Genomic DNA, 21,340 nt, shown 5'->3' on the forward strand with positions numbered 1-21,340 from the left:
AGTTCGATAACTGCTGCCATTGAAATCTAGCCGATAAAGCAGAAATACCCAACTCCAGTCTCAATATACAGTTAGGTAGTGAACTTGACAATCTCAGTGTAGATTTTCATAGTTGCCCTTGGATTTGATGAAGTGTTGCATCAATATTATTCAAACATAAGTCCAATCCATAAAGTAGAATAGCTTCCACTTTCAACAAATAAAATTGCAACAATGGAGCCAACGAAAACTTACAATACTTCGAAAACACTATCCTCATTTGAGTACCCAGGACCGCTGTTTTTGCGTTTAGGTTTAGTCTCCAAGTTTCTTTTGAAGAAGAGTCTGTCACGTCATAACCCAAGTACCTCATGTTTAGGTTGAGAGGAATGGCTATAGAGTTTATAGACCATTTCATTGTACACAATTTCCTCTTCAAGTTTTTTAGTATGAATATGCTTGCTTTTTTCACATTACAACTAAGATTGTGTTTATAGAGGTATTCAGAAAAGATTACAAGCGTCTTTTGTAGGCCATAAGGAGTGCGGTCAAAGATTAACACATCATCCGCAAATGCAATCCACTGAATTCTCAAATGCCCCAGTATTGCAGGATAAGAGACTTCAGAATTCCATATTTGTTCTATGTCAGAGAGGTAGAGGTTAAACAGGGTCGCTGCCAAATTGCAGCCCTGCTTAAGCCCACCTCAGTTGGAATGGGATGTGTAGTGGCACCGGACTTGTTGATACGCACCAAATACGATGCCCTTGATGTAATTTAGCTATAAAAGCGATTAGATAGTGCGGTATACCTTTAAGGTCAAGCTTTTCCCAAAGTAAGTTGCGAATCACACAGTTAAATGCTGTGGATAGATCAACCGATGCCATATATAAGGCACCCGTATTGTGAATTTTAGTTTTAGCAATTAGATGAACTAACACGGTTGCATTCAGAGAGGTTCCCACTCTGGCACAGAATCCGATCTGAAATGGTGAGAGAATTGCGAATCGATTGATATAGATTTTTAGTTGCTGCAATATGAGGATTGCAAAGATCTTAGCATTCGCATCGATCAATGCAATAGGTCAGAGTTTTTCCGGGTTGGGTAAATCGCCTTTCTTATAGATCGGAACTATAACTGATTGAACCCACGAAGGTGGTATGCAGGAGGATCGAATAATCTCATCAAATTGGATCTTCAGCAAAGGAACCCATAGCTCGACATTTTCTTTTAGCACACTTGGTGGAATACAGTCAGGGCCAGGAGCCTTTGAATTATTCAATTTTCCGAGGGCCCATGGAATATCCTCCAAAGTCCAACCCTTAAATTCCTCCACTGAATAATGTATGGATTTTAAGGAGTATTCGGAAAATCTTTCCGGCAGTGCAAATTTGTTTTTAAAAAATCGCGTCCATACTTCTTCATAATGTTAGAAGTTTGCTCACCAATTCGTCGTGATTCATTGCCCCTTATGATGGCCCAGGTAGTTTGTCTATCATTGCAGCATAAGGAGGATATCATTGCTTGGTTAACTGAGTGATGAAGATAACTTCTGTAGTTTTTAATATTATTGCAGTATTTGTTGGTTAGTTTTCTTTTTAGAGAGTGGAAATCATGGTTGTTCAATCCCATTTTGATTAGCTGAGCAATCTCCTGATTTTTATTTTTTTTAGTAATTTAATTTAGACGATTTGCAGCAATTCTTTTTCTTTTATTGTCTCTTTCACTAAGTGTACAAGTGCTGTCTTGACTATGGTTGTAGTTTGTAGTAAGCTTAAACTATTTTTAGCGTTTATGTCATTACACTTCATGAAAGGTAGTAGGGTCAATTTAATAAGCACATTAGTCTCCTACATACCTTCGGGGTTCCACCTTAAAGAGGCACCTGGTCAATCATTTTGGAGAAAGGTGTTAAGTGGATCATGCACCAAAGTTGGAGTTTTCAATAGCATTTTAAGATATAAAATACAGTGATCACTCAACTCGGATTTAAGAATTTGAACTTCATTGCAGCTTAGGGACAATTCCTCAGATACCGCAATATAGTCAATACAAGATTTTTTATTGCTTCGGGTCCATGTATAAACATTCTCTTTGGTCTCAAAGGTAATCAGCGCAACATTCCAACGCGAAAGAAAAGCCTGCCAAAGAATGCCTCTTTTCTTTGATGCTGATATTTCTTTTTGCGTCAGGGCATGCAATTCACTAAGTGGACCTTGGAGACAATCAGAGTTAAAATCTCCCCCCAAAATTACTTTTGCATTAGACCATTTACAAAATATCTCATCAAACAAGACATCAAGTTCTTCAAATAATTTGTTCATAGTGGTGGAAAGAGGATTAAAGTACAGTGAGTTTATTAAAAGGTATTCTCTCGTGCAAATTCCTAGCTCAATTACCAAGGCGACAAAAGAGTAACTTGTGCGTGACAATAACAATGTAAAAGCAAGCCCAGTGTTCAGGAAGATTGCAATTCCACCGTATGGTCTACCTCTGGGTAGTTGAGTTGCTGACCTATGATAAGAAGCAAACCCATTGATTTCAATTGGTTTAATAGACATTGTTTCTTGACACTACACTATGTCAAGGAGTTCGTGGGGAGCGTACCTAGTTGCCCAAATCTTTTGATTTTTTTGCTCCACAGGAATTCCATGACATTACACTAGGCACCTCTTTGCCACTATGAGGGTACGCTTTTTATTTCATCTTTCCGTGACCTCAATAGTGCTGATAACCATGTCCAATCTTTGGAAACAGCTACCAAATGTGCAAGTAATGCCGCTTCCGAAGGGTGAGATGTTAGAAGTCCTGCTGTTTGTGTGTTAGTAATTATTGAGATTGGGGGGCGAGTTTCATTAAAGATCTTTGCTTCTTCAATCGATTGTAGTTGAGTAACAGATAAACCCAGCGTTTTCAACTCTCTTCTGTGGTTCCAGATTAATTCAGCAATTATTGCTGATTGAACTTCAAATACCATCCTGCGATTTTCTTATTGATAGGAGGGTAATCCATACAATGTTGTTGCAGACCAGCGTTCTAAGTGCAGGAATTTTTTTTGAAGGTCTGGTGCATAAATGATCGATTTAGGTCCTGATCCCCGTTTATTTCCGAGGAACTAAACCATCCTCAAGATCGTCGTACAGTGCATCGCATCATCTTTGTAACCATATTGTGCTTGCAATCGTCTAGGTTGTTTTGTGTTACTTTAGGATTTATCATGGACCCCTCATTTTGTATTGTATTGCTTACAGAATTGGAAGAGTGCTAACCTTGCTGTCCATTAAACTCTCTTGTACTTTATTACTTGTCAAGTATGGTTTTTGTGATGAGATGAGTCTATGTACCTGATTCTGCAGTTCTAGAGCTTTAAACTCTGTCTCTGCAGGATTTTCAACTGTGTGATCTCCCTCATGTACCTTCAATTCCAATTCCTTAACATCTAGGAGGCCTTCATGATCTAAATTTGGCCTTCCTGTAGTTTTTTTGGTTTATAAAAAGCTGATAGCAAGGATTGTTGTGATGAGGTCAGGGAGGCTGAAAATTCTTTTTGTTTGTCAATATTTGAGTTTTCAGATGAAGGAGAAGATGTTTTATCCTTCACAACGCCCAAGTTTGAAGCTGAAGTGCAAGTCTGCTTTCAAATGAAAGCTCTTCCACATTAATCCCTAGATCAGTATTTATCTGGGCGGGGGAGTTGATCATCTTTGCCTCAGTAGGCAGTGGATTACTCCTGGAGTTCAATTCCGGGTTCATGTGTTGTTTTTGAGTGAATTTTTTTTCTTTTGTATTGTTACCTTGTAAATCAGTTATTTTCGCATTGCGTAGGGTGTATAATCGCTTTTGTTTACGCGATATAAAGTGTTTTTGTTCTCCTGAGTTGTAAACCTCCTCTATTATTGGGGCATCCAGCTTTTGAGTTGCTTTCATGCTCTCCTCATTCATTATAGCTATCAGATCCGATGGACTGTCCGGAGTATCACTGGAAGCTTTGGACTGAGGCTGCTCTTTATTCAAATCTTTAGTAGGGATTTCCAATTCGTTTGATTGATTGAAAAAGAGAAGTTGGTCAATTTTCTCTGCATGATTGGTAATCATTTGGCACAATTGTGCATGGGTATAGATATGAATGCACTCAGTATTTTTGGGTGCATTTAGAGTTTGAGCAAATTTGGATGCAAATTCAAAAGATTGGACAGTCCACGTTAACTTTGTGCGAGTCTTCTATCGCAATTCTATCCACCTCAGTTTGCGAGGCTGGAGACTGGAATTGGGACAGATGAGAGCCAGGAGAGTTCCAACCACCTTGTCTCTTGTAGTTGTCAGCGAATATATATCCCTCAAGTTTGTTCAATTTAAATGAGATTTCAGTAAGTGCTGATTTAATATAACGTAATTCGTAGTGTGTGTAGTTGTGGCCCTTGTCCAGGAGGTTAATAATCCTCGACATTACAGGATACAATGCTTCAAATATTTGTAAGTCATCTGCTAAAGAGGAAGGCTTAGTTTGGGAGTCAGAATTGCTATCGACATTCGTAGGTCTAGCATGGGGGAAGGTTTGGGACTCAGGAGATGAACATACTACCCCCTCTTTATTTTGCAAAGATTCTTCATTGTATGTGTCTATGGTTGGATGTTTGTTAAGTGAGATTTCTAGATCAGCAAACGGTCCATCAGGTTCCAATGCTGGTATACATGGCACATCACAATGTAAATGCACTTTATGTCTGCCAATCGGGCATACAATAACTGGAGTTGATGTGCCATCAGAAAGGATTACAAGTTTTTCCAGTTCCATTAAGACTGCGGGTGCTAGTGTCGATATGTCTGAAGGTGGCCCGGAGTTAACATCTTCGATTGTGCCTAAATCGTGATTAATCTCACTTTCAGGAACACTTAGAAAGCTTTTGCTTGCATTAGGAATCGGAGCATTTTTAGAAAGGGAGGCTTCAATATTGGTTGCTGTCTTATCGTGGTCATAAACCGTGCCACTAGAAGCCACCAATGGTAGATTTACGTTAACAGTATTGCACTTCCCTTTAGTTAAGTCCATATTACATTTTTTAGAAACAGTTTTGATTTCAATATGGCCACTCCGGAGCTGCGCAGATGTAATATAGTACGTGGAGCGTTAAGCGTCACCGTTACGTGCTTTAGTTCAAAACTAGAATTTCTGGCTATTCTATCTTCAATAAGTATGTAAATATAAAGTGCAATTCCAACCATTATTTCACAAGCCAAGTCAATTCCAGAGAGACTTACCCCTATGAGATAATATAAGGAAAGTATACTACTCCTTACCCCTTTACCCGCCACCCGAACAGCCCAACAGCCGGTACTTCGGTGGTACTTCTGGTGCGCGTGCACGCTAGTAATGAGGAGTTCTGGGAAGGGAGGCGCGGCCACAGAAGGTCAAAACATTATGTGGTCTAAAGAAGTGAAAGAAAACAAAGCGTAAGTGACATGCTACAGGACACGGACAGAGAACAGTCTACAGATTATAAATCCTTCACTCAAGGACTTAGTATTCACCAAAAGAAGGTGGTGTATTTAATTGGTAGTCCAACAAAGTCCACGCGAACGTGTTTCAAGGGAACAGTCACTTCTTCTTGCGCATGGCAGGATCCAATGCAGGGTTGGCCGTCCGTTGAAAGTAGCAGAAGTATTCAATACAGCCCAAAAGCCGGTACTTCGGCGGTACTTCTGGTGCGCGCCCCCCTCCCCAACCCCATTTCCTTTTTCTGTTTTACTGCTCTTCCTGCCTCTTTGTCATCTGGGCTCCTAGTAGCAATGTATTCTGTGGTGTGCACTATACAAGCATTTGCATAAAAAAGATACATGATATCTCAATACTACTATTCTATATGACACTGATAGATATTATTAGTAGGTGGCCAGAGCGAGATTCCCTGCCATTTGCGTGGCTTTCTAATTTAGACACCCACCCCTCCTGTTCCAGCTGAGGTAGTCAGTAATGTTGGAGTGCGGATGGACAGTAAATTGTCTTTCACCCTAGGTGGATTCTGTAGTAAAGAGTGTCCACGTTCACCTGTACAATATAAGCAGATGTGGCTGTTTGCTTGAACTAAACCATCAAAAGACTCTGGTTCTAGCAGTGGTGCTATCAAGAATACAGTATTGAGCAAATATCTGTCTGGGTGTCGCAAAGAAATGAATAGCAAAGTTGCAAGCTGTATAAAATCGTGCCGTACGAATAATGTATGGATGCAAAAGGCTTGAACATATCTCTGAAGCCCACGCCTCACTGCATTGGCCGAAAATTGAAGTCCTCAGCCAAATCAGAGTTCGAACACTGATTTGGAAAAGCCTCCAGGCAATAGCGCCCACATATCGGGCCAAATTTGTAAAACGTTATGACCCGCTCGTTTGCTACGATTGAACAGGAAAGATCTATTGCAGGAGGCTAAATTCACAAAAAAAGGCTTTGGAGGTCAAAGAATCAGCACCTTGGGCTGTCTCCTGTGTAATGGTCTAGCAAGGTCAATTCGTAACTGTCCTACTGTGGAATGATTCAAGGCCAGATTAAAAAAGCATCTGTTCTGTATTTTTTTATTTATTGAATTTCTGTCCGATAATAAGTTTGCGCTCAATACATATTGTTCTATTCTTTTCTAAAGAACAACAAAAAGGTAATTGGGTTGCCCCAAACTCAAAAGGACTGTTTATTGAATCTCAACAGGAGTGCATCACCCCATATTTATAATATAAAGTCAAACGTGATGGATTCACACATCTATGATTATTATTTTTAATAATCCAGTATAGCATAGGTAGCTTTTACAACTCCAAGCATAGACGTTGTTGAAGTATATAGAATATGCTCATATATGGCTTTAGAATCTACATTTTTAGCAGTGCCCCATTGGTCCAAAGAGAAAATAACCTATATAAACTCTTGGAATATCCATTAAATAAGCACAGTCCTACCGATAAGTAGCGTGCCAGACGCGTTCAGTGCCTAAAACAGGCTAATACTCTGAACAAAAAAAGGAAGTCAAAATAGTACCTACAAAAAATAAGAAACAATGGACACATTGACGTCTACTTTCACCAAGGCAACAGATATGGTTGGATCCGTAGTAGCCGAGCCACGGGAAGGAGCTCTGGCTCTGATCCGAAGAGGAATAATAAGATAAAAAGGCATTTTTAATTTGCAGGAAATATTAGGTTCAAAGAAGATTAGGGAAATATTTCTGTTTTTACGATTACATTTTTCCTCTCCTAAAAAATATCCCTGTTACTCACTGGAATATATTTTTTTATCTAAATAAAAAAAAATAGGGAGTCAAATTTTCCCTATTTCAAAATGTTGGCTGGTTCCCTGACTTCATGCGATAAGCATCTACAAAAGAAGTCCAAGAGCAGTCATGCCGTACTACTAATGTATGATAACCTCCTTTACGTAAGTGTCAGGTTAGTTTGCAGTGCTTATTATCATGTGTGCAATAACAATACGTCCTTGTTGCTCATCAGTGGTGAAACAGGTGCATTTAATAGTACAGATTTAAAGCATTCATCCTTTTCTGAGCAAAAACCTGATTCGTATTCAGGTTATTGAAATTTGACAATATCATCTGTAAAAATGAGAGCTGAAAAATATGTGCACATCCGCCAAGGTATATAGCTTGGAATAAAAAGCCATACATTCTTTATTGATCCATGGTCAGCTGACGAGTACTGTCCTCAGTTGCATAAATCGCTTTTCCATTTTCCTGGACTTTCAATCGATGAACCAAAAAATGATCACCCTTCTTGCTGCCTTCATAATACCGACAATGTGTCCTAAATAGGACCTTCTCTGTTCTTTCCAATATCAGTTTATTTTAGTCATATTTGCATTGAATGAGTATGCTCAATTTTTCCTCTAAATGTTTCAACATCAAGTCTTTCTCTAACATAGTGATTGTCCCTTCCTAACGCCTTTATTTCTTTGTCCCTGGCTTTTTTCTTACTGGTGCCCGTAGTAATCAAAATTCCCTTTATGTAAAATTTGAAAGATTCCCATATTGTGCACACCTTGGCTTCAATGTTTCTATTAGTATCAAAAAATATTTCTGGTTTCTTAACAATTTTTGCCATCAAGTCTGATCATCTAGTAAGATGGAAGTGTTCATTCTCCATGGACAAGACCTCTCCAGGACATATTCTAGGCCTCAGACTCTCATGAGTAGTTAAAGGCCAATCAGTTTGATCAACGTTGATAACAAAATATTAGCTCAGAGCCTTGCCCTATGCTTTGAGATGTTGCTGCCAAAGCTGATTAACGAAAACCAGAGTGGTTTTGTTAAGGGGTGAGATGCAGCGTTGAATATGATGAAGCTAATTCTTACCCTATGTACACGTGGCAGTCTAGAAAATACAGTGGCTGGTCTATCGCTACACGCTGGAAAAAACTCTGATCGAGTTGAATGGCAGATATTGTACTGGACTTTAGAAAAAATTGGCTTCGGCTTCCACTTTCAGAAATGGATCAAGCTATTAGATAGCATTCCTATGGCTACAGTGTCAACAAATGGATTTAACTCTGAAACATTATAATTGAGAAGAGAGACAAAGCAAGGTTGCCTGGTATCTCCATTGCTCTTTGTGATCGCCATGGAGCCCCTGGGAAATGCCATTAGATCAGACGAAAGAATACATTGAGTCCAGTATGGTGAAGGTGAACAAAAGCTCTGGCTTTATGCAGACAATCTGTTGCTTGTTTTGTGGGATCTTAAGACTTCTATAATTGTATTAATGGAGCTAATTGACACTATTCATAAAGTCTCAGACTGTAAAATTAATTGGCAGAAATTTGAGGCCTTGGCAGTTTTGCAGAATAGTATGCAAAATGATCTATCTAACCTGGATTACCGATGGTGCCTGAAAAGGATGAAGTACCTTGGCTGATGAGGGATGTGACGCAAATAATGAAAGAAAACATGTCAGAATTGCTGTTGATGCTGAGTTTGAAATTGGATCGTTGATCTCTAATGAAGTTGTCCCTATGGGGGAAGGTTGACTCTCTCAAAAAGAATGTAACTCCATGGGTGAACCATGTCTTAAATATGATTCTACTTCCCACAGAAAGAGGTACGAGGGAGAAATTCGACAGATTATTGAAAGAGTTTCTATGGAATCACAAATCTCCACGGTTGAAGCTGTGGAAGTTAAAACTCCTATGCGTGGATGGTGAGCTGGGGCTGCCTAACTTCTAAGCATACCAGTTAACAGTCATGGCCAAACACCTAATTCTATTCATTAGAGATTTCCCAGATGGTTGGACTGTGGCAGAAACAAGTCAGAATATGCCATTGGAGTCTAAGGCACTACTGGTGTCTAAAAATCAGAGATGTGAGAAAATGTCTGTGAATAGAGAATTCATGTGGCAATACCGTATTTAGTTGTCTAAAATGTTGGGTCATGATCCTCTCCACAATGACTATTCTTCAATCTGACTTAATCTGAAGATTAAACAAGGATAAAATGGTATTTTGGCCTAATCATTGGTGGTGTAAAGTGGATTGGGGGTGTTATAAAGGACAATACATTGATTTCCTAAAAATATCTTCAAGAAAATGTGGGCATTCATGACTGAACTTTTGGGAGTATTGTTTGCTGAAGAACTTGATACATTCCCATCACCCGTTCAAAGTCTAGATCTAGGACATCAATTACTTGAACACAATGCACAAACTCACCTGTCCTCAAAAATATACAAGACTCTGACGTAGGGCAAAGGTCCAAATGTTGAATTGTGACAACATGGTAGGGACAAGGCAAATTAATAGGGTTCTGGGCTCATACTTGAATTTTGATCTCAAGACTATTGCCCTTGTGGAGGATCTTGCTTATCCTCAGAAATGTTGGCTCTTTAGATATGTGCAGATAGCCAAAAAATGTATCCTGAGAATATGGAAAACGGATACAGCGCCAATAATGCAGGAATGGTCACAAGAAATTATTGAGATGTCTTTGAATGAAAGAGTGATCTTTAGGCAACAGAAGAAATTTAAATTGTATGAGGATATTTGGGGGATATTTTTTCGAACATCTGTGAACTGTTCATATTGTTGGCCTTCATTTGTAAGTGTGTGGCGGGAGGGGCCTGAGTCGGAGGGTTGGATGGAATGGTATTTATATTTTATGGTTTTTACTGCCTAACACTCAATAAAGAACTGAATTAAGAAAAGAAAAATACATGCATGCCTGTTTTCTATTAGCAAGATGTTGAAGGCCAGATCTCTTCCTCTCACTTAGTAGGGGCTCAGCATCAACAGGCAATGGACAGTCCATTACGAGAACCATGTGTAGTAGTATTCCTCAGTCTCGCTGATTTGAAATTTGATTTGTTGCATACCACTCACAAAAATGTAGTCTGGAGAAACTGGGCTTTTTTATATATCTTCAGCAAACTAGTTGCTGGCTTGTGATATTATTTAGTGGTAATATTTTAGTGGTTCCTTCACTGGTTATAATGAAACACGTATTGTTTTTTGTTTAACTCCAGATGTTTCCCTTGTTCCCATCGAGCTATCTCCCTGGTTTAGGTGTAGATATTTTTTATTCCGTAAAAATTATCTTATTATTTTCCTAACTTCACTGAAGATGTTGTTGTGATTCCACTTGAGGGAGATATTGTTTCCAGTTTAAATTGGAAGGTTTCCTGTTTCCTTAGTTCTCTGGTTTTGCTGGATATATTTTCACAGGTTCCATTGGAGACATCACACTTGCTCAGCTGTAGATATTTAAGCAGTTCTGCTGGGTTGTGGATGAGGGGTTCACAGAGACAACCAACACTGTAACGTGAGTGGCATTCACTTTTATCTTGACTTTTATCTTGGCTACATGCAACCCGAGACATTACTATGTGTAAAATATATTTCTTTAAGATTTAGGCAACTTCCTGGGTATGACTATCGTAACCCCGCAGCTCCTCACCCATCCATACTCATTTGATTTGCTCCTCAACGTCTCTCCGTCTCAGGATATGACTCAAACAGGCAGAACTGTTTTTGCTCCACCTTCTAAACAAGATAACTGACATCATGGAGAGCAGCAAACCAGCAGTAGGAAGATTGCTCACCCATTGTAGAATAATAGGTTTGTGTTGTCTTGAGGTCCTGAGCGACACAAAGCCTGGCGCCCCCTTCCTTGATTTATAAAGGATATCCTTTTATGGGGTCCTGCTATGTGTCTTGGAAGAATCCTCACCTTTGAGGGTTCCTTGTCGAATACAGTCTTATAAATCTGTAAAATCAGTACCTGTTATCTTCTGCCTTACTGGTGCCCTTCTCTACTTTTTATTCACATGTTCCTTCAGGGCCATTTCACCTGCTTTTCGTGAAATAGTTCCATGGACATATGTTGTTGGTTCTGCTTGTGATATCTGTGATTCATATAGGAATAATTATTTTGTCTTGTTTGAGGTATTCATTAAATCAAAACAGTGCGGTTACCCTAATACCGGCATCATCATTGCTAAGTATCAGTAAAGCTAAACAAAAAGAGGTGATGGCTGGAAGGTTTAGAATTAATCATAACCTCTGGCATCGCTCCGGGCAACCCTCCAGACCATAGTTCTTCACCAGCCAAGCCAGTACAGAAGGGGAAAGACCATATGCAAATCAGGCTTGGCCCCACCCCAAAAGGGGCAGTCCAGCCCGAACTGTTATGTTGCATCCCTTCTGCATGAGACCACAAGTCTGCCCAGGCATGTTTTGGCCTGATGGGGCATCATCAGTAAGGAGTAGCATGGGTCTCTAGATATCTAAGTATCAATAAATCAAACAGAGAGATTGTGTATGTTTAAAGAACTATTTATTTGTAAATTCGTTATCGTACAAAACATGCACATTAACTCGAGTTGACAGATTTATCTGTTTATTATTCTTTCTCATATGTAGAAATAAGTATTGGTGCAGTGGAAACACGTATTATTCGATCACTTGTACCATTTGTTTAACATTATTTTGCTAATTTGGTTAATAAAATACCTTGATTCTAAGCAGTCATGTTTCTTAATGCACTCTACTGTTTGAGATATTTAACTGGTTTTGAGATTGTTAGCAGGGGGCATTTTGCTGCTTCTCTAATTTTTTTTAGTGGAGTTATAATGAATAAGCACATTCCTAATGGCCCAGTTATGGCACCAGCCATCTTAATTGTTTTGGTTTCTTGGTGTTAGTGCAAAGCTATACCTCATACATTTAATTTACAAATAAAACATGTTTGATAGTCAATCAGTTGCACTGGATATGTTAAGGAACTTTGAGCTTCATTACAAGGTTGGAAGTAATTCTGCTGTAATTACTGTCAGGCTAATTTACAGTTGATGCCACTCAGTCTGACAGAATCATTGCACAATTTTGAGTATATTACTCAAATCACTTGTAAATTCTCCAATATTTGGAGGTAAAGTGCCAAATTCAGAGTTTCAAAATTAAACTCTTTGGAAACTGCCTGGATTTGTGTGGAGGAGTTAGGGTGGCTAACATGGAGCTGGTGCTGGGGATAAGCCATGTTCCTTTCAGGGAAAGACAGACATTTTTGTGGAGAGAAATTACGTTTTAGATTTCATGCCTGTGTCTTATTGTAGATCTGACCTTGAGAAGGGCGTATCATAGGTGTCTGTTTACTTAGCTCTGTTTATGAGTAGATTTTTTTAAGCACATCTTTGCATAGGTGATGGTAGAGAATGCTTGCATCTGGGCAGTTGAGAAAGCAAGCCTGTTTTTGAGAATTGGAGGGATGACTGGTCGGCGATGTGGTGGGATGGAGATAGTTGAATGAAGCTGTTGTGATCACGGTTGAGTGATGGGTTAGATAGATGAATGTAGTTGGGAATTAATGCGGACTGATGGTGATGGGTGTATACTGTTCAGGGGTGGCTTGTCCATAAAAGGCAAGGGGGCACCGACCTGCCTGTCACCCATTATGGGCGAGCCAAAGCCCCTGGGCTGGCTTTAACCGTCAAAGGGAAACGTGGTTTCCCTTTTACAGTTTAAATTCCCATTGCATGTGCCCATTGGGCCTTGCAAGGCCAGAGGCGTTTTGCTTGACACCTCTCCACACATTAAGGCCTTGTTAGGTGGCGTTCAGGGGGCACTCATGCTTCACCGCTCATACCCTCAGGAAGCTCTCTTCTTCTTGGTTCCCTTTCGTGCTGTGTGGGAGTCTAAGGGCCTCTGTGAAAGGCAGTGTCTGGACTCGGGGGCTGCATGTAAGGATAGAATGTATATTTCAATATTGTATGTATGCGTGCATGCAAGCGTTTGTATCTGTCAGTGTGTGCAAGTGAATGAGAGAGTGTCTGTAGTATGTGTGTGTGTGTGTGAATGAGAGAATTAATAAATTAATGTGTTTGAAGGTGTGCATGTGTGTGTGCCGGGAAAGGTCCTGCCTCTGATTGTCTATGGGGGTGGAGAGGGATGGGGCGAGGTATCAGCCAGGACATTGCTTGTTTTCATAGCCAGGAAGAGTAAAGCAAACATTATTATTATTACGTGGCAAGACTGGTCTACATTGGTGGGCCAGTCTGTATGCATTGTGTTACTGTGGTATGGAATGTTTCAGTGGGCATCAAGAGGAAAGCAAACATGTTTAATGTTTGCTTTCCTCTTGATGCAGACTTTGTTATTATGTGGCAAGACTGGCCTACTTTGGTGGGCCATTCTGGATATATTTTGTTACTGTGGCAGGGCATATTTTATTGGCCATCAAGAGGAAAGCAAACACGATTAGTGTTAATAGCTAGCAATTCCAACCTACTTGTAATGAGTCTGAATATGTTTTCTGATGTGGCATTGCAGTTATTTATCAAGGGTAAAGCCAATATGATGAGTGTACTTATGCAGCGAGACTGGCCTATATTGGTGCAGCCAGACTTGACATGTTTTCTTATTGTGGCATGGCCTTTTACTGGCAATGCCAGGAGTAATATGTCCTTACATGGGGATACTTACCAAGCTATAAAACACAGATTGATACCAATGTGTTGGTTTTAAACTGTGTATTGTGTCCCAGGAATAACTGTTTGTATCTTTGTTCTTGGGCAAGGGATGAATGTTAATATATTTTGTCACATGTAAGAGCCTGTGATCTTATGATTTAACCATAATTGCAATATTTTTATGAAAGTATTAAAGTAGATGTTGTAATACCCAAGCGTGTATCTAGCCATTGTTTAAGTACGTTGGATTTTGAACAGAATGTTTCTTGTTGGTCCAGAAACTAGAGACGCGACCTTCCCTTTATATATTCTATACCGAGCTAGCATGGACGTGTTTTTCTTATAGTTTCCTTACTGGGATTATGCTTAACACTCACATGAGTATGCTTTGATATGGGAATGCTTGCAGATATTGGTGCTGCCTACATGGAAATGTCTGGGCACAGCCATCATGACAATGTATTTTTATACTGATATATATGTATACTGTGGGAAAAGGCATCATGAAAAAGTGTTGACAAATACTCCTGTGCACTGTTGGTGACTTGCATATATCGTATTCTTTCATGAGTTCCCCTAAAAAAACATTTTCAAACTTTGCAGTTTTTTACCTACTTTTTTCAAAACAATTCACCATTTTATCCCATTATTTTAGACATCTCATTTGTTTTGCTTGGTCTCAGAGGAGGGCTGGCAAGGAGGTATAAAACAGCGCAGTCAGCTATGACTGTACGTGAGGAAGCTATGACTGTCTGAGGCGTTTGACATCCCCACCTTTCGGGCTGTGAATATTGAAGTGTGTAAAGAGCAGGAGCTGAGGCGAGGGATGAGCTAATCCTTTGACTATTTTGTGGTCTGAGCATGTGTGATAGACTAGACCAGGGATCTGTAACCATTGGCTCGCTAGTTTTTTTATTCTAACAAACACATCAGTCCTAGCCAGCTTAGACAATGGTAAGGGCATAATGGGAGTCGTCTGCAGAGTTTATGTTGCAGGCCACTGGACTATTCCATAAGTTTACTCGTGGTTTGTGGCATGGGCTTGGGACATAGGGGGGCCCAGAGTGTTGCCATTGACAGTCTTCCCTGATCTGCTGAGGTTAAACGCGGTGATCCAGGGGAAACGGAGGGCATGCTTCAGCCACAGGACTTTAGCTGATAACTGCTTGTCAATCAATCTGTTTCTTCTATAGCGCACTGTCACTGAAGGCATCAATACCGGGAAAGACCGAAAGGCCCACTCACGTGAAAAGGGAAGTTTTCAGCCTTTGTTTAAAGAATACAAAACCTGCAGCAGTTCTAAGCTGGTAAGGCAGCAAGTTCCAGAGCCTAGGCCCAGCCACAGAAAAGGCCCTGCCACCTAGCCGCTCCTTTCTTCATTTGGGCACGTGTAGAAATGCTGCATTGGTGGATCTCGGAGTCCGGCCTGGGATATAGCTGTGAAGCTTCTCCTGAATGGCTAAACATCCTTTACCATTCAATGCACAGTGAATCAACCAAAATGCTTTAAATTTAACCCTGGCATTGATAGGCAGCCAATGAAGGGATAGACGTTACATTTAATCCGAACGGAATATGTTCCACCAGACGGACTTGTGACCCTTGGCAGTGGCACCCCTTCCTGCATGCAGCCCTTTAGCCTGACTGGTGGGCCCTCTTGTACATACAAAGCAGAAGATATGTTCTTCCCAGCATAAACTGATTTGTTCTGGGCTGCCTTGCCATATATGGTATTTTTTTCTTACTTCACACACTGTACCTAGTTGGGCATTTGTCTAATCTTGGTGCCTCATGAATCGTCAGACTATAGCTATACACCTGAACCCCTCTGTTGCTAAATACACAGAAAACACATGCAGCACAGTGGAACTATTCTGGATGGGGACATCAATAACTGAGGGCTGGATGTCGAATGGCTCCTCAGATACCTGCATTACTGATGCTGGCACGCACTTCACAGGCAGGTCCATTACGGCCCCACAGTCTTCCCCTTCATTTATGTACAGCAAATGTAAATTCAGCATTCATGTGGTGAGCAGGGGAGCGTAGTGTGCATTGTCTCTGCAATTAAATATGTTCCTTGGTTGATGGTCTTATAACTGTTTTCATTTTGCATACACATCACACATAACTGTGGCGGCATGTTCAAGCATTCTAAAATGTTCTGTTAATGCAAGTTAACCACGCCTGGTATTTGTGGTATCGGTCCTTTGGAACCCGTGTGCTCGCATGAGTTGCACTGCTGTACTTGAAGTTGCACTGGTGCATAAGCAAATTGCTCTCCCCCTAATATTAGTGTCTCTAAAAAAATCGATACAGCGGGGCAGGTGTCGTTGCACGTTTGAAAATCTCATTTCCCATCTTTCTTTATTAAAGAGCACCAATGTAGCTTCACTGACAACACTGCATTGTACATCTGAGGGGGTCTTTTGCTTTGCTCATCAGCTGTAGCAGTTAATTATCCATTGACCTGCACCTGGTCGCACATTCTGTGGCAAGGGAAGAAAGCGGTATTTATTTGCAATAATTCGGAAACTATTTATGAGAACTTGAGTCTATTGCCGCCAAGGTACCAATACCTTACTTTACAAAACAGAGGGTACTCTGGCTTCTGCTGCACTTAATACCCGATAGGGGTGGACGGGTCCCTGGCTCTTGACGCCGCAGCCTCGTAGGTCCAGCACAAGTCTGGGAACAGGGGGCAATCCTGTAGGTCAGGTGGAAAATCAGGATAACTGTTGGATGGAAACTCCTAAGTAGGCACTGCCACAAAGGAGCTCAGTCCAGCAGTAGGATAGAGCAAGATGCCGTGCATAGAGAAATGGGACTGGAGGTGGGGGTTGGGGTGAAGACCCTCAGGGTGAAGTGGGCAGACTGCAGTCCAGAAATACTTCAAGGAGGAAAAAGTGATGGCCCCAGGCTCTAAGTTGGTACTTATGTGTGCCTGTCTGTTGCCTCAAGATTTCTGTGCCCATTTCTCTACAACAATGTGTTGGATCATGTAAAGACTGCGAAGGTCTGTTTTTGGGTGTGCTTTATTTTTAGTTCCAGACTCGTGACTGCCATGATGATGATGATGTACTTTAAATTTGTGGCCATATTCCCAGGCAGTCTCTGTTATGTTGGTGGGATTTTCATAATTTTCCGGAGCGAGGCCCCTGCTCTTGGCGCGAGACCTCGTGGCTGCATATGAGAGCACAAGTCCGCGTACACTTGTCTGTCCCCTGCCGCCCACGTTAGGGGGGGCAGGATATGGTGGGCTGTGTCAGGAAGCAGCCCCTCCCTTCAGGGGACAGCGGCAGCTGCAGTGCTTTCAAACCTTATTCCTCCAGGCCCTTCGCCCACTCATCTGGCTCGACTTATCTTTCCCGTCCAGGCCCCACACAGCGCTCGGCCATCGCAGGCCCCATTGTGATGTGACGGCCCTCCTCGGAGAAGATCAGCCCCGCAGCTCCCGCCCCAAGGAGGGTGTCCGGGGGTGGGTACCTGTCAGAAGAGAGTGCAGAGAAGCCCTGCTCTGTAAAGCCTGGCCACACGAGTTCCCGCGCGTTCATGCTTCTACTCTTGACGCGTGTACTCCAGTGCTCGAAATGGAAAAAGAGCAGGTGCTCGCCACCGCGGCTGATAGTGTGGGAGCTTTGCACGTGAGTTTGCGTCCCTGAGCTAGAAAGTGTTACGTTGGCCAAACACTTTGCATGGCATTACAAAGCTTCCCCGTCAGTAATAGGCTTTTTCGTTCATGCCCCATCTCCTCTGGTCACTCTTTCACGCTTGCTGTGTATCGTTTTTATCACAGGCTTCCCTTTCCAATTTTTCGGTCTCCTTTGACCTTTTAACTCGATCTCTGCTGTTCATCCTCACTTTGTGACGTCCTTTGCTCTCATTGGGCCCAATGGGGCTTTCTCAGCCACTATTTGCGACAGTGCAATTAGTGCTGCGCTAATAGCGCCGAAAATGGGCAGAAACGGGAGGTTTTTACCTCCAGCAAAAAAATGTAGGTAAACCTCTCACTTTCTGCCCAAACTTGGGATTGGGTGGTGGGTAATGCGGCGGTATTAACGTTACTGCCGCATTTTTACTGCTCCACCCAACTCCTGATGACCCCCATAGTCTATTTGGGTTGTTTCCCTCTCCATCTGGGGTCCCCTCTTTGTGTCACAGCACATGTGTCTTAATATTTGTCTTTTTGTGCCCATCTGTGGCCCTTTATTTGTGGGATTCTCTATTTGCACTAGTTGTCTGACTTGCTATTTATGATATGATATGTCATTTATAACGCACCTAGACACAAGTGTTTCAAAGCTTATGTCCCTGTCTTTCTCACTCTCTGTGTCCCGTTGTTTGCACCTTGTCTGTCTCTCCTTCTGTAGTTCTTGCTTTCTCTTCATGTCCGCGATTCTACAAAATCGTGGTGCACACCCTTGTATGAGAACGGGATGGGCTATAGGTGGCAAACATGCTCCCCCTACCCATTTGCTTTGAAAATATTCGGGTTATACTGGGGTCCCTGTGGTGCTCGGCCGGGTGAATACACAGTCCGCACAAGCGAACGCTGGCCTAGGCTCTCCATTTCTCTCTTTTATGAGTTGGAGTGCAAAGAAGGGGTTAATACTGTGAACAATCGATCACTGACCCTGTGGCTTGGGGTGGGCTTCGGTTTGAGTGAGTGGATATACCCACCCATAGTGACGGCAGTAGATACTTTTCTTTACATCACATTACAGTTTCATGACATGTCACTGTCTTGTTCCGCAACACTGACTTTTGGGTGTTGCTACTCCAACTAGGCTTGAAGAGACCTGTAGGGCTGGCGGCCTTTTTAAAAGCACTAGTGGTTTTCTCCCAAGAAATTCACTAGCTAGCAGCCATGACAATAGTTTCTTCAAACAAGCTATAAAAACATCTCAACAGTATAACACAGCGATCATTTATCAACAGCAATCATCCCTAAACAAAACATAATTCCATAATCTGGCACATGTAGTTAGTCTCTCCCTCTCTCCCTCCCTCCACCAAGTTCCCACTCATAACCCAAAACAGAGACCCTCCCTTAGCCGTACAAGGGCACTTACATTTCCAAGTAAAAGTCCTCCAGATTTTGTTTCATGAGCATAAACTTCTCATAACTGGATAAAAACTGTAAGTCGGCCAACCAGTCCTCCATCCTCTGCTTTTTCCTAGTCTTCCATACTCTCAAGACTTGCTTAGCCGCCGTAGCCAAGGCTTTGTTGATCCAATATTCAAATCTCTGGGCAATCATACATCTCCCACTATTTGATAGCAAAAGTACCTGGGGAGGCGACCAGGAAAAGGTCATATTTAATATCACATCCAATATGTCCAACACTTCCCCCCAAAAGTCACTGACTCTGAAACAACCCCCATAACATGTGCAACAACATACCACTTTCCCTACCACAACCCAACATGAATCTTTTCTCTTTAAACCTAATTTGGGCATCCGTACAAGAGTCTAGTATGCACTTTTCGAGCACTGCGAGCCTCACACATCTGCCTACTAAAGGAAACGCCCCTGCCTCTTCTAGTGAATTTACTGAACCAGCAGAACCTTCAAAGGGGGCACTTCCGCTCAGGCACTAAGACCGCCCATAGCTGCTCTGTTGTTCTCTTCTTCGTCCCCTCAGGCTCACCTTGGCATTTAGGCTTTTGGGCGGGAGTGTCACAGCTGGCCACCCTGGATTGAAGCTGCTTACAGATGAAAGGGTGCGAGGTCAGAGAGTTCAGGGCCTCTGTCAGGATTTCGGCATTCTTGGCAGAACTAGGAGCTCTTAAAGGGGCTAAGTGAAGAGGCTATGCCTTGGGAATGACCTTTGCATGTTTGTCCAGGTGATGGCCAAAGGGCAGGCTGACCACAAGCACCCTTTTTCAGGGAGTCAGTTTCCCACTTTTGTTCAGAAGCAAACGCTTTTATGAATGACTTGTCATGATAAAAAAAAGATTGTACAAGTTGTTTTTTTTAAAAGTACTTGTTTCGAATATAGTCGAAACATTTACGCCGTTAAATGAATCTTCTTAAAACTCCCCTCTATTCTTAACTGATACACCCCCATCGGGCACATAACCTTTCTGTGTTGACAATCTCAAGATGTGATGTTATATCATCAGAGTTTTATAGAGCGCAACAAAGGTGTCTCAGCGCTGTAGAGGTATATCAACGGCATTAAGCAGGGCAGAAACGAGGGAATTTAGTTTACAAGCATGTTATGTCTATTCGTTCTGTGTATTTATTCTACGCTCTTATATTTTATTTATTTATTTTTAATTTTTAAAGCGCTCACACAGCCCGCGGGCAGCGAGGCGCTGTTACAGGAATGTTTTTTTTTGCGTAATTTTATTTTTTTGCCCTAGTTGCGTATTTATAACGCGCTTAAATACCCAGAGGTTTCTAAGCGCGGACCCGGGGATCGAACCTGTGTTGCTTTGTGCCATCTTGCTTCCAAGGCGAGCACGTTGCAGGCTTCATAGAATGGGATTAAAAGTAGCCTACTGGTGTAGCTAGAATTCTACTCCAGGGTTGGATTGCACCATATACATCTGCGCTTAGGGCAGTAGCCCCGTAAACGAAGAGAGATATATCTTTAAATTAAGTTTTTTCTTTTGTGTGTTCTCCTGATTAGGAGAATGTTTGAGTTGTATCAGCTAACTTAATTTTGTTGCAAACAATAGGTTACTACTACCCCAATAAATGGTACTGGTATGATCAACTATATAAGGATCACATGCAAAAAGGACCCTGCCAGAAATCAAAGGTATGCATACAGGTCCCCATAAGATTCCAGAAGAGCAACATAAATGTAAATATGGACCAATGAGATAAATCCTCTAAATTGCTGACAACCCACAAGCTCTGAGTCGTTCCCTCTTTGTAATTTATACCCTTTCTGCAGGGTTTGAAATTGAGAGGAGCTGGGAGCTATTTAGCTCCTGCTTGTAGCCCAGAACAGGCTGGTTAGCTTGGCACCAACAGCTACCAGGAGCTAGTTCTGGCTCCCCAAGCCAATGGATGCCAAACATACACACCCTTTTGAATTTAACTCTGTGCATTTGGGACAATCTATAAACATTAGGGCCCATCTATACATCATTTAAAGCATAAGGGGGGTCATACATATGTTTGTATCTTATGTGGAAGTTAGATGTATGGAGCGCTATGTACTAGCTCCTCATTCCCCAGTGGAAGCTCCTAATAACTGGCTAATGCTGGATACCCTACAGCTGCTTTTAGCGCATGCTTATGCAAGCTTAATGTCAAGCCCAGTTTTCTGTAAGGTGCTCCTTTGCTTCCTAGTTAGGTTTGCGCTATATACATGCTATACATACATAAATAGGTACGTTCTTTTCCTTCTCCTGCATAAACACAATCTGCCTGTAAAATAACCATTAGGTGTGTA

At 41.7% G+C, this 21,340-nt stretch overlaps 1 protein-coding gene across 7 annotated transcripts in view; it reads left to right on the forward strand.

Annotated features, from left to right (window-relative positions):
- GLIS2 (GLIS family zinc finger 2) overlaps positions 1 to 21,340 on the forward strand; it is a 306,268-nt gene that overhangs the window by 218,072 nt on the left and 66,856 nt on the right. Inside the window, exon 1 of one of the 7 annotated variants that reach the window (XM_069646847.1) lies at positions 17,551 to 17,572. The exons of the other annotated variants lie outside the window; for them this stretch is intronic. The gene's annotated coding sequence lies outside the window, so the exon portion shown is untranslated. Of the gene's footprint in view, positions 1 to 17,550; positions 17,573 to 21,340 lie in introns of those variants that run through there. 7 annotated transcript variants of the gene reach the window in all.

Source organism: Ambystoma mexicanum, chromosome 2q, assembly GCF_040938575.1.
Source record: "Ambystoma mexicanum isolate Mex_15411 chromosome 2q, UKY_AmexF1_1, whole genome shotgun sequence".
NCBI lineage: Eukaryota > Metazoa > Chordata > Amphibia > Caudata > Ambystomatidae > Ambystoma > Ambystoma mexicanum.